The sequence below is a fragment of the Triticum aestivum genome, chromosome 5A (assembly GCF_018294505.1).
Source record: "Triticum aestivum cultivar Chinese Spring chromosome 5A, IWGSC CS RefSeq v2.1, whole genome shotgun sequence".
Taxonomy (NCBI): Eukaryota; Viridiplantae; Streptophyta; class Magnoliopsida; order Poales; family Poaceae; genus Triticum; species Triticum aestivum.
Genome location: NC_057806.1, coordinates 643,512,192 through 643,523,510, shown reverse-complemented (window position 1 = coordinate 643,523,510; position 11,319 = coordinate 643,512,192). Strand labels below are relative to the sequence as shown.

General features: G+C 45.6%; 1 pseudogene; it reads left to right on the top strand.

The window, feature by feature from the left end:
• Positions 1-2,371: 2,371 nt before the first annotated feature.
• Positions 2,372-3,436, top strand: LOC123108144 (BTB/POZ and MATH domain-containing protein 1-like; annotated as a pseudogene).
• The last annotated feature ends 7,883 nt before the right edge of the window (positions 3,437-11,319 follow it).

The following is an 11,319-nucleotide window of genomic DNA, read 5'->3' as shown; positions in this document are numbered from 1 at the left end:
CTTCACAGCTAGGGAGCGCTTACTGGTATCAGCAGATGGAACTAGGTAACACTACTCACTACATTCTTTTGAACAGTGTAGTAATCATTCTTGCATTCTCAGCAGTCACTGATGCTCACTGGTGGTGCTTCGTTCATGCATTTGTATCAATTTTACATGTTTTACTTACCGTAGGCGGTAACCAGTCGCAACCGTTCATGCATTCAGAGCAGTCACCGATCCTTAGTGGTGGTGCTTCGTACTTTGAGGGCGACCGCGAGGATGATGACCAAGCTACAAACATTTATGGCTTCTCGCAGACAGTGTTTCACACTCCACCACCACCACCGACGCAGGAGACACAGACCGTGACAGACGAGGTTAACTATGGTCGTGGTTATCGTGAGCCTCGTCCACCGCCTCAGCGCTTATCGCCTTCCGGTCCTCGCCCGAGGAAGACCCAGACTCATCGTCGTCCCCCGCAGTGATATGCTTATCTATCTATGTATGACTCATTATCTATGTTAGTTTCAGACTATTCGCAGCTGTGTGTCAGTATTTATGTATGAGACATGCTTCATGTATGTGTTACTATCGCACTTGCTTCTGTCTGATCAGGAGACATATATTGTTTTATGTATGCGAGAGACATATTACTATTAATTCGCATTCTTATTCCAGTTACATTTCCAAATAGACTACAACCGATAATTAAGATACAAGTACATCTGAATTAAACGGTGCGGCTAAACTTGTGCAATACATCTTACATACTACAAAATGAAATTCAGATAGAACATAATGCCCTACAATAATACAATACAAACTAATAATGCAAATACATCTGAATGAAAGGGTACAACGGGAATACATCTTACATACTACATGAAGTCATCATCGTCATCCTCCGTTGATGCAACCCTCTTGCCCTTCGACGATGCGGTCCTCTTGCCCTCCGTCGATGCAGAACTCTTGCCCTTGGTCGATGCAGAACTCTTGCCCTTCGAGGATGCAGAACTCTTGCCTTTGGACGATGCAGAACTCTTGCCCTTCGATGATGTAGAACCCGAAAGCAGCGGCATGAAGATATCATCGTCGTCCTCGCTCTCCTCGGTCCATAAAAATGGATGCTTTTCTGCAGTCCATCTGAAAGTTTCACTCTTCGGCTCCACCACCTTCTTCCACCTTTCATGCAACCTAAGAAGTTCTTTACGTACCTCCTCATAGATCCTTTCAGGCCACCCAGACCTACGTAATTCATTATGGTGTCACTACCGGTGAGTTCGTCCCATGGAACTATCCTATTGTCCATCCTGAAATCGGTAGCTAGACTCAGAAGAGTGCTGCTCATCTCAGGGTGAAAACTACGATCGAATGGATAATGGGACATCTCGACTACACTACACTGGAATGCTTATCCACCTCCGCCTGAAGGGGGTTTTATAGATACAGAGGAGAAAATGGCGGGAAAGAATAACTGCGGTATGGCGGGAAAGGGTTGACGGCAAAATAAGGCGGAAGGGGTTGGCGGGAAACGGGTGGCGGGAACATATGGCGGGAAGGGGTTGGCGGGAAACGGGTGGCGGGAACATATGGCGGGAAGGGATTAGCGGGAAACAGGTGGCGAGAAAAATACCTTTCAGCCTAATGTATGAGCCATGCAACTTCGGCCTACACGAGACCAAAAAGTACTTTTCGGCCTAGCCTTGACCAAAAAGTCTATTTCGGCCTAGACTTGACCGAAAAGTGCCTTTTCGGCCAGGACCCCACCACTTCGGCCAAGAGATGGCCGAAAAGTCTACTTCGGCCTAACTGTGGCCGAAAACTCCTATTTCGGCCGGCCGACGGGCTACTACTTTTGATTTTTATGAAAATCATACTATAGTTTCTGAAAATGCTATAAAATATATCATAGTTTTGAAAAAAAAATCCGTGTTACGCAGGAGTCGTGTTGACATCATCATCTCCTGCCTGGACACGGTGAGATCGTGACGCTGGACGCGAGTTGGCAGGAGACCGCAGTCGGTGCAGGATGGTCGTTTGTGAGGTGTACGTATCCTTTTGTATTTGAAGTAGAGAGCGTTTCTTCTTTCTTTCTTTTTTTTGCCGGGAGCGTTTCAAATATCCTATCCGGCCCGTTTGGGTTTGTGGAACGTGCACTAGTCGCCCAAATCCAGGCCTAGCGAGGTTCCTTTCCTTTTTCCTCCCCACACGGATAGTAATTCTCACAAAAGAAAAACAAAGGAAAGTTGAGGCGACTTAGATCCTCGGCACTGCCGGCCTGAAGGTACGATCACTCCTACGTATCCTGATTCTCTTTCTCTTTGTTCTCCTCATGGATTAATGCGTTTTCCCATTACACCATCAGATTAGCATTGGCGGTGCAGTCGCAGAGATTTTTTCTCCTTTGTGCCGGCAATCTTCCTCATCGCTAGATGAAGACATGTAAGACGATGTCTATTTGCACCCCGCTTGACGAGGCTCAAGGCACACATGTGTTCGATATCTTGGGTTACAGCAAGCATAAAGGTATGGGCCACGACAACAACAGCTACATATGGTCCGGGGTTTTCATGGTCGGCGATCACAACTGGGCCATACGCTTCTTCCCTGATGGGTACAAAGGAGAAGGCCAAGATTACATTCAGTTTATCTCGAGCTTTTGTGCATCACTGAACTCCGGGCATCCTGCGACATGAGGTTGGTGGACCAGTGCACTGGAATCTCGTATTCAATGCATAAAACAGGACCTAAGATTTTCAGGTCCGGTGATATTAGTAGGTTTGCTCCACTGACTCCTATTTTCATAAGGCGAAGTGAGATCGAGGGATCCGTGTACCTTAGGGATGATCGCCTAACGATCGAATGCATCGTCACAGTTTTCAAGAGGCCACATGTTACCGAAACCAAATCGTACCCCAAAATCGACATGCCACCAGCTGACATGACTGACCATGTTGCCAAGCTGCTCGAAGAAAAGGAGGGATTTGATGTCAGTTTCCTTGTTGGAGGAGAGATGATTGAAGCGCATAGGTTTGTTCTTGCTATTCGGTCGCCTGTTTTGAAAGCAGAGCTCTATGGGTCAATGCAGGAGGCGAGGCCGGGGCAGTGCATAACCGTCCAGGACATGCAACCTGCTGTTTTCAAGGCCATGCTCCATTTCAGCTATACTGACTCTTTGCCTAGCGGTGACGATACTGAGATGGTTCGACTTTTACTAGTGGCTGCGGATAGATATGCAATGGATAGGCTCAAGCTGGTTTGCCAAAGTATCCTTTGCGAGGACCTGAACAAGGACACTGTGACAACCACATTGGCTTTAGCTCACCAACATAACTGCCACCAGCTTAAGGATGCTTGCCTTCAATTTATCGAATTATCAGGTTTTAAGGATTTCAAGGCGACTTGTCCATCTTTCATAGAGGACCCATTGGAGAAGAGAAGAAAATTTTCGTGAAGTCTATGTTGGTAGATTTGCTAAATTTCTCATACCAATTTGTCATAGGGATAATCAGCACGATGTTACATGAATTCAAGAGTGGTTAAGTTAATTCTCAAGTGATATGAATGGCGTGAAAGTCGCCCTAGTCAACCTGTCCAAATCTGAACTTTTTATTTAGGAGTGCTTCTCTGCTACCTGTAAGATTTTCTCTTAATTTTCTTTCAAAAGTTATTTCTTGTGTGCAACCTTTATTGAGCATTTGATGCCCAGATGGTCTATGTCAGCATGCAATGAGAATGAAATAGGATTTCCCTCTTCCTTTCACTTTCTATACTAGTTCGCCTCCTCTCAGATTTGTGTAAGTGCCCTCTTGCCGCCAGTCCACCAAGGCTCCGGAGGCCCTTGGGTCTCTCGAAGACACGACGAATCGCAGCTCCACGGTAGCTTGACTTTTCATAATTGTAACACAAGAGAAAGAACCGGCCAATTGGCAGGGGTAAGAGATGTAAATCTATAATATAAGTTGGTAGTTGAGAGTTTCTGATTTATGCAAGACCAGTTTATAAGCATCTGCCTTCCCAGGGATAAAAAGCGCGTGCCATGAAAAAATGCAGAAACATTTTCACTTCTTTCAGACTATTTAGTTAGCAAAATACAAACAGTATCAGTGATGCAAGCTGTAGATCAGACAGAGAAAATTTTGCTTATTAAATTGGCAAGTCTTGTAGAATGAAGAAGAACTGTGTCTCCAAAAAAAAAAATCATTCAACTGAAAAGAAAATGTTCCGAAATCGCATTTCTTCTAGACGAAATAGCTAAGGAAATGAATATATAAGTTGGTCACAAGTCTGATCTGCGTCATCCCACCCCACAAGTGCAGGTGTTCCAAGTTGATGGCGATCTGTCCATTTGAGTGTAACTGAAACCGAACCTAAGCGAGGTCTCGAAACATAGTTTTTTTTTATGAGAAACAACGTTGTGGCACGCACAATTAAGCACAAGAGGGCTCCATGTGTAGCTAGTCTTGTGTTCTTTACAGGGAGATTGGAGAAAGTTGTAGTCTGAATGGTAGTTCAGTAGTATGTATTGGCCATAGCATGTTATTAGAATTTACAATCATGGTCACATGTAATTAGCTCAAACTGAAACAGTAGGGACGAAACTTCAGAATCAAGGCGTCAAAACTTGTGCCAGATTATGGATCTTTTTTAGGAATTGGCAGCTTGCACTGCCTATATATTAAGGAGTAAATAAAGTACAAAGGTTGCGTTACAAAGCCCATTTTTTTAGGTGGCCCAACCCAAAGAAAATGAGAGAAGAACATCAATCAGGTTCAGGTTATGGGCTGTTGTCGACATCAGAAAGCCAGAGGACTGAGAGAGTTGGTTGTAGAATATCCTGCTTGATGAGCTGAAGGATAGCAGACTCTTGCAAAGCTTTGTGATCAAAGACGCGTTGATTTCTCTCCTTCCAGATGTTCCATGCTGTGTATATTGCTGCAGTTTTTGCCTTCTTGCCCAGGCTGGAGGCGAGGTCGTTCCACCACAGAGGGATAGATGTTGAAGATTGAGCAGTAGGCAGAAGCGAAGGGATGCTCAGATCATCAGCCACAAGGAATCAAACAGTGCGAGCGTAGGGGTCTCATCCTGCTGGTCACAGAGGTTGCATGTCTCACTGTGAGGTATCCCACGGGTCTCCAGACGATGTTGTTTGTAAGAATCTTCGCGTAACCAGACCCACATAAAGAAGTGGCACCTGGGTTCTACCTTGGCAGACCAGAGCCTGTCGAAGTGCATATTGGAAAAGGAGTCAAGGAATTTCATACGAGTGATTCAAAGCTGCAAAGGCAGTATGCAGAGTGCGACCTGAGAGTCAAACCAACCTTAAAAACCAGACTAGAGAACATTTTGCAGAATTTAACTGAAACTGAGTCAGTCAAACATATAAGGTAACACTAAAGCGGCAGGAAACATATGATATACTAAAGTCACTGGACACAGTTCATGGGGATGGATCTGATCTACCAAGTAGTCTAGTCCTAGTTCTAGTAGTAGCTACAGATAGTAATACTTGGAAACGAAGATGAAACCCGATCAACGAATCAAGGAAGCTATTTACAGGAATAACTGAAATTACACGCAGTGAACAGAGTTAACTGTCCCCCGCAAAAAGAAAAATTAGTGTTAACTGAAGTTTAACAAGCTTACAGCAGTTAAACTTCAGTTAACTGTGTGTTCTAAAAAAACTTCAGTCAACTGTAGCCATTGTCGGACACTGAACAGGGAGCCCTTGGTCTTCGAGAGGCGTTGATCTGAGCACACCCTAGCTGCCGGCTCCCGGGTAGCTGTCGAATTCTTAAGAGAAGGTGTTGATTTCATCGGGTATCTTCAGAGACAGGAAGTTCAGAGAACTAGTGTCCTGACAACTGAAACTAAAAAATTTGAGCACTCATTCGATTTAGCTGAAACTAAACCAGTCAAACATACGAGGTAAACCAAAGCATCAGGAAACAACAAAATATTATTTATGAATCAGACTGTGATTTAGAACATCATGGCCTTTTCTCGACGCCAAATAATTTACCGACAACAAAGGACTGAAAGACATAAAAGGAAACAACCAGATTAAAGTCACTGGACACAGTTCACGGGGATCAATCTGATCTACCAATGAGTGTGTTTCTACTTTTACCAGTAGCTACAGATAATAATACTTGGAGAATAAGATGATAACCCGTTCAACGAATCGCAGAAGGTTAACTGAAGTTACACGCAGTGAACAGAGTTAACTGTCTCCCGCAAAAAAAGAGAGTTAACTGAAGCTTACAGAAGTTAAACTTCATTTGACTGTATTTTCAGAAAAGAAACTTCAGTCAACTGTAGCCTTTGTCAGACGGGGAGCCCTTGGTTTTCGAGGGGCATTGATCTTTCACAAGCGGAGCGCATCCTAGCCGTCCGTCTTTCTGGTAGCTGTCGAATTCTTCAGATAAAGGTGTCAATTTCTTCAGGTGTGTTCAGGGACAGGAAGTTTAGAGAAATTGACACAAGCAGTACTGTTGAGTGCACCATATCGATAAAAATCGATACATCCATCATGCGTCGGCAAACTTAGAATACCAATTAGCTAGCTAGCTTATTACACGTACTGCTAGTGCTAGGCGAGCTAGCTTCGTCTTTGTAAATTAGAAAAGAAAGAATCAGCTAGCTTACTACACGTACTGGAATCAATTTGATCGATGTGTCTCTATAAATTAGATGTGAAAAGTGTTGAAATTGGATTTGTGGTTCCTCTGTAAACTTTATATATTTCATATCATCATCCTTGCTCAGGTTATAATTTTGTTGTATAGTTAAATTATTTTTTAGAGAATGTTTTAAGTGTAACCAACCGCCAGAAAAATATATAAAAGCTAGAACTTGGGTCGACCTGGGATACCCATCGGGCTAGCGAGGTCGCTGCCTTCTTTTGAAATGCGTCGGCCCATGGCCTCCAAAATTGGCCTCGAGGCCAACAGGGCCAGGTCGGCTCATTCCCATCCTGAGTCCCATCCCTCCTACCTGATCAGCCTCCTCGAAAGTAGCATTAAGCTCGTGGATCTGCGGCTCCAAATCAACCCCAGGCGCTTGGTGCAGATTACTCTTGTGAAACAGAGTTAACTGAAGTGTACAACAGTTAAACTTCAGTTATCTGTAGCCATTGTTACCCAGCCGTTGTCAGACACTGAGACACTGAACAGGGGAGCCCTTGGTCTTCTAGAGGCGTTGATCTTTCACAACTGGAGCACATCCTAGCCATCCGTTTCCCTGGAAGCGTACCGGTTCGCGTCTTGATAATTACTAGTGGCTGGGGCGCCACCAGGTGGCGCCTCTTAGGCGTTATTGTACGCACTAATCAAGCTTACGTAGTTGTTAACACGTTGACAGTGCATAATGGTTAAAAACATAACATAACTTCACCGATAGCAACAAACAATAGCACTAAGTAAATATTTTTTGGTTTCTTTAAATCACATTCATACACCTCTTATTAAGAGACCAAAAAATCAATCATTGCCAAACCAGAAAGTGCCATTCATGTACATCAGGAAAGAACATTCATAACTAAGATATCACTCTCATTAAGATCAGTCAACTGATTATGAACCTAAAAACTCAGGGTACCAATTTGGTAGTTGCCAAGCCACTTTCCTGAACACAAGAAAAGCAAACATACATTATCATCACATCAAGCTTATTTGTTAACTCCAGAGTTAGATATACCTAGCAACAATCAATAGGAAGCGCACCGTCAATTCATTTATGGAAATTTGTGCATCATGTGAATAAATAACAAATGAAAATGATAAATAGCAGTTCAAATAAACTCGAACTAAGTTCTGAGTCCAGAGTCCAGACTAATGTTTTAAGTTGCCATGGTAACACTACACCTATCAAACTTACACTGATAGGATTGTGAAAATCATGTTGCAAGGGGTTTGAAAAACAAGCGCAACATCGACAACGTGAAGTTATGACCGATGACACTATCCAAGCAATCAAATACGAAAAGTATGCTAAGTGGACTGTAGAACACAGTGACTGTTGGCATTTGACAACATTCATGATTTATGATTTAGCAGTGAGAGGCATCCGAGTATGCATACCAGCCATGGCATGAATCAGCCCGAGGTTCTTGAACACGCGGATGGGCGCACCGACCGGCACCGTGAGCAGCCCTAAGTATTAAAACCAAAAAAACAGCATACACATCAGAGAACATGCCAACATGAACTCAAATGGAAATATATTCACTGGGAGAAGAATGTAAGTACAAAAACGAATGAGATTTCCATATCTCAATAAATCTTAGGCTTGGGGTTCCCTAATAGTTGCTAACTTGCTATAATGCTTTTACAAAATATAGGGCTTTCCTGAAAGAAAAGAATTTCTTGCATAGACTAATGTAGGGACTCCTTAAGGTCACATTGGTGTGACTACATAAATTGCAAATTGTTCGCCAATTGTAATCTTGGTTGCAAATTTGAGTGCCAATTCCATTGCTATTAGATTGTCAGCACCAGCAACATCCCAAGGGATCAAATTTTCAGTTTGTGTACATCATGTCATAACACAAACATCAATGTTGAATTTACACAACACCACCTTTAGCAAAAAAGGCATGACTGAAACAAAAATAATGTGTCCTATGTAACAAAAGTAGGAAGAGAAAAATAAATCTATCTTCTCCTTGCATTCTATGGTGCGTGTTTTGCCATGTTTTACCAGCAGAAGAATATGAAGGCAACTGTGGAGGTTAAGCTATGCCTAACAATCAATATTCCAAGCATCGGGTAGAATACAAAGGAAGAACTCCAAACCTGAATTCACATAGGATGGCTAATATATCAAAGGATCACCCCAAGTTCCATGAATAAATGAGCCCCTTTCTATGTGAAACAGCCACATGCCCATATCATTATAAAAACATGCCATGTAAAAGTACCCAAAAAATTAAATGGTTATGAACATTAGCTGAGCACTTTTCTCCACTACAGCCTTGTTGTAATAGAAGTAAGAAAATAGCTGGAGACATGTACAGGGCTTGTAAGAACCTCTCGAGCACATCTTTCTTGTGCTGCTCTCATGTTCATGGGATGACTCTTGAAGAAATAGTAGCATACCCATTAAATATGTTAAAGAAATCAGGTCCATGAATTATATCACCCAATTGGATTAACCTGTTGAGGAATTGGAGAAAAGCAAGACACAATCATTCGAAAATGAGATCAGGTTCTGGGAGACATTTCAAGTGGATTACAAGAACCTGCAGTACCATGAGCATCCATTTTACTATAGATTCTTAGTTCGATGAAGGATTTATTTACCTCTAGCCGATTTTTTCAAATCACTATAAATGCATTTAACATGTAGATACTGTCTGTATGTAATAACAATTAACTTTGATAATCTAATGCAAGCATTCCCCTAGTGCAGAAGCAATCGAACTGCAATGTTCATGACAACGAAATGGAAATTATTTTACAGATATTATGTTTTCAATCTTTGTACCAAAATATACTACAGAAGATAGCAGAAAAATGCAGCTGTGCTTTATGAGACATCTTACCTTTTGTTCCTGAATAATTCCTCTATCAGGACCGAGCTCACTCTGATACCCCCAAAAGTTGAATAGTTCTCACATGGCTCAGCCAATCATAAACACTCCAAATACACCAATAAAAGCATATGCATGAAAATACTCATGGATTAATTTATCTAGCTTCTATTCTTGAGATAATAGCTCTGCTCTGTTTACTTTTGAAGTTTCTTCATGATACAAGAGATGAACCTGCATGTAAAGACACTGAGTTGAAGATCTCTTTTTACACTTCTTCTTCGGTACAACCCCCCTGAAAACATCAACGGTCCAGATCGTCCTATACCCCTTCGCCTGAAAACTTAAAAAAGGGTAGGATGGTCTTTGCCCCTGCCCCTCCCCCAGTCCCGGCCCCGCGACGTACCCGCGCGGCCCGTCGACGTACGTACGTCTACGCATTTTCTTTTTACTGTGGCGACGTACGTTTTTTTACCGCGTCGGTGGTCAAGCGCGTCGGTGGTCAAACCACGCGTCGCCCGCTGAAAGCGCGTCGTGGCGCGTGAACTGCGGCCCGCCGCCCCGTCCCGTCCCGTCCGTCCCCTCGCCTGCCGCCCCGTCCCCTCGTCTGTCGCGCCGCCGCCCTCGACTGCCGTCGCATTGATAGCCCGACGGCCCGACCGCCCGCCGCCCCGTCCCGTCGCCTCGTCTGCCGCCCCGCCGCCTCGTCCCCTCGTTTGTCACGCCGCCACCCTCGACTGCCGTCGCATTGATAGCCCGACGACCCGACCGCCCGCTGCCCCCGCCGTCTGCCTATAAATCTCACCCCCCCGTCCGCCCGTCGCCGCAAACACCGCTCCCCGCCCGACGACGCAAAGACCGCTCCTCTCCCGTCTCCACCTCCCAAAATCCCGCCGGCGACATGTCGTTCCACCGCGGCAGCAGCTCCGGCACCGGCGGCGACGACGGACCCAGCGCGTGGCCGTCGAGCCTGAGTACGCCGGAGACGGAGGAGCTGCACCGGTTCGGGCTCCTCGTGCCGCCGGGTTGCCGTCTTCCGCACGACTGGAAGCTCGACAAGGACGGCTACCCGACGGGCGGGCCAGGCGCCACCGCCGAGGAGAAGCGGACCGGCGGCCGCAACAACATCGCCGGCCGTCACGCGTTCTGGGACGGCAAAGACTACGCCACCATCATCGGCGCGTACCGGCTGGCGGAGTCCGGCGTCACGCCTGACCTCGTCGGCGACCGTCGCCGCCTTCTTGTCCCGCGCCCCCGTCCAGCAGCGCGCGGCCGTCGGGCTCCTCCCGCACCTGCGCCGGCGCCCGCCGATCCCCCCGCCCCGCCGGAGGTGGAACTGCCGCCGGAGCAGTTAGTTCTTCGGGAGGACGGTGATCCCGACGATACGCCGGGTTACCTCATCGCCCTACGCACGTCGGCGGCTGCAGCGGCGGCTGCAGAGGCGGCGGCGGCTGCAAGGGAGGCCGCCGAGCAGGCGGCAGCGATCCAGGCGGCGGCAGCGATTCCGCCAGTGGTCCCGCAGGCGGAGCAGGAGTCGTCGGACGACGACGTCATCGACTGGGAGCGGCTGGCCCAGGACAGCAACGACGACGACGAGGGCGGGGGTGACGGCGGTGACGTCGGGGAGGTCATCGATCTGTTGGGTAGCGACGACGAGGAGTAGTTATTTTTTTAAAATGTTCTAAGTATGAACTATGTATCGCTTATGTTCGAAAAAACTCGTCTGGTTTCGGTAATGTTGAATGGACTATGTAAAATATATTTATGTTCAATCTAGTTTGAAATTTGTCTTCAAAGTTTGTTCA